This window comes from Mus caroli, unplaced genomic scaffold (assembly GCF_978045245.1).
Source record: "Mus caroli unplaced genomic scaffold, Mus_caroli_1 scaffold_3, whole genome shotgun sequence".
Taxonomy (NCBI): domain Eukaryota; kingdom Metazoa; phylum Chordata; class Mammalia; order Rodentia; family Muridae; genus Mus; species Mus caroli.
In genome coordinates this window covers 10,665,700-10,667,323 of record NW_028227258.1, presented here as the reverse complement: position 1 = coordinate 10,667,323, position 1,624 = coordinate 10,665,700, and the positions used below count along the sequence as shown (strand labels likewise).

General features: G+C 37.2%; 1 non-coding gene across 1 annotated transcript; it reads right to left on the bottom strand.

Annotated features, from left to right (window-relative positions):
* Positions 1–1,251: 1,251 nt before the first annotated feature.
* LOC115030694 (U6 spliceosomal RNA) lies at positions 1,252–1,357 on the bottom strand. Its single transcript, XR_003836296.1, has one exon. It is a non-coding gene; the product is annotated as a U6 spliceosomal RNA (small nuclear RNA).
* Positions 1,358–1,624: the final 267 nt, after the last annotated feature.

The following is a 1,624-nucleotide window of genomic DNA, read 5'->3' as shown; positions in this document are numbered from 1 at the left end:
TGGGCCTCATTACTCATTACTCAGAATGTGAGGTGTAGTTGGTTTCTGACTCATGTTCCTTCCTGTCAGTCACACAAGGTTTCAGGTGGTAGAGCCTTAGTTCTGTCTAGAGAACATTCTGGTCTGTCTGGGTATGTAATTAAATGACAGGTCAATCTTGAATAATAGGTTTAGGCCACCCTATGTCCTGGAAAAATGTCCTGCATGCACCTGCCTGCTATCGCAATCCCCTTCCAAGGCCTGTAAAAGGTACTGGCTTTCTTTGCTTTGGTCCAAGTATAAATGTCAAATCTTCCAAGCAGGGTGTGTGAGGGTTACTATGTCCTTTAGGGTTACATTTAAATATGCTAAAATTGTTGTTTTTTTCCTTTCTGATGTTATCAAAATTATGTCCTGAGACATATATTTATTCTAAATCATGACCTAAGATTTGCATTTATTCTAAAACTGTGACATTTGTATTTGTCTAGTCATGTAATTACATCTTGGCTTTACGTGTTCCTCTCTAAGGATTTGTCAGTGCATCAAACACCGGAAGGACAAGCTAGAAAAAGACGCACACCTCCCTAGTAAACAAACAAGGGAGCCAGGGCAGAACTCAGCCTGGCATAAATGACATAGTAGCTATTTGGAATGCATTGTGTATTTCTGAGACAAAGGATTCCACTAATTCTAAGAGCTTAGCGCATGTCAAGCATTGTGGGAAGTCCTCTACAGACATCATTAGATGGTATTTTAGCCACGTGTGAGATGGCTGCACATCCGCTAGACCAGTACACTTACAATGCTGTCAAGGCTGATCATATGCCCAAGCCAACTAGGCCGGTCATCTTCCAAACTCCTGCATTTTTTTTTCAGAAGAATTAAGTAACTTCTCCCCTATAAAACTCACTATTACTTTTCTTGTTGTTGTTTTGTTTTCCATACGGGATTTCTCTGTGTAAAGCCTTGGCTGTCCCAGGACAAACTCTGTAGACCAAGCTGACATCAAACTCAGAGATCTGCTGCCTCTGCCTTCCAAAGGCTGGGATTAAAGGTGTGAGACTCCACCTGCTAATATTGCTCTTTCTATGTATATGTTTGTAGAGTTCTGTCATGCTATTGATGGATGTATGGGATAATTAACGATCATTGAAAATATGCATTTTTTTGTATATTGAAAGACATCTTTATATCTTAAATACTAAAATTTCTATTAAAATCTGATAGACAACAAGCTCATGTTCTCTTTTGTTTGTTTGTTTTTGTTTGTTTGTTATGGAACACTTTATTAATATGCAAGTTATCCTTGACAGGGTCCACGATAATCTTCTCTGTGTTGTTTCAATTTTAGTACATGTGTTGTGGCAGTGAAAACATACATATTCTTTTTTGAAAGGTTCAGGAATATTTGTAATAAGTAGGCTGTTATTTGAAAAAATAATACTATGATTTGTAAAGAGTAATTTGATGATTTTCTTTCATGGAAATTACGTGAAAATTCTCCTTCTCACTTAGTGAATGAAAGAAGTGTGTAATTCCAGTGCTAAGAAGATTTTTAGATCCTTTTCCAACAGCCTACAAATAGGAATTACATAACAGGACATGTATTCAAAGGTAATTAGTACATCAAGAGCTAAGCAAT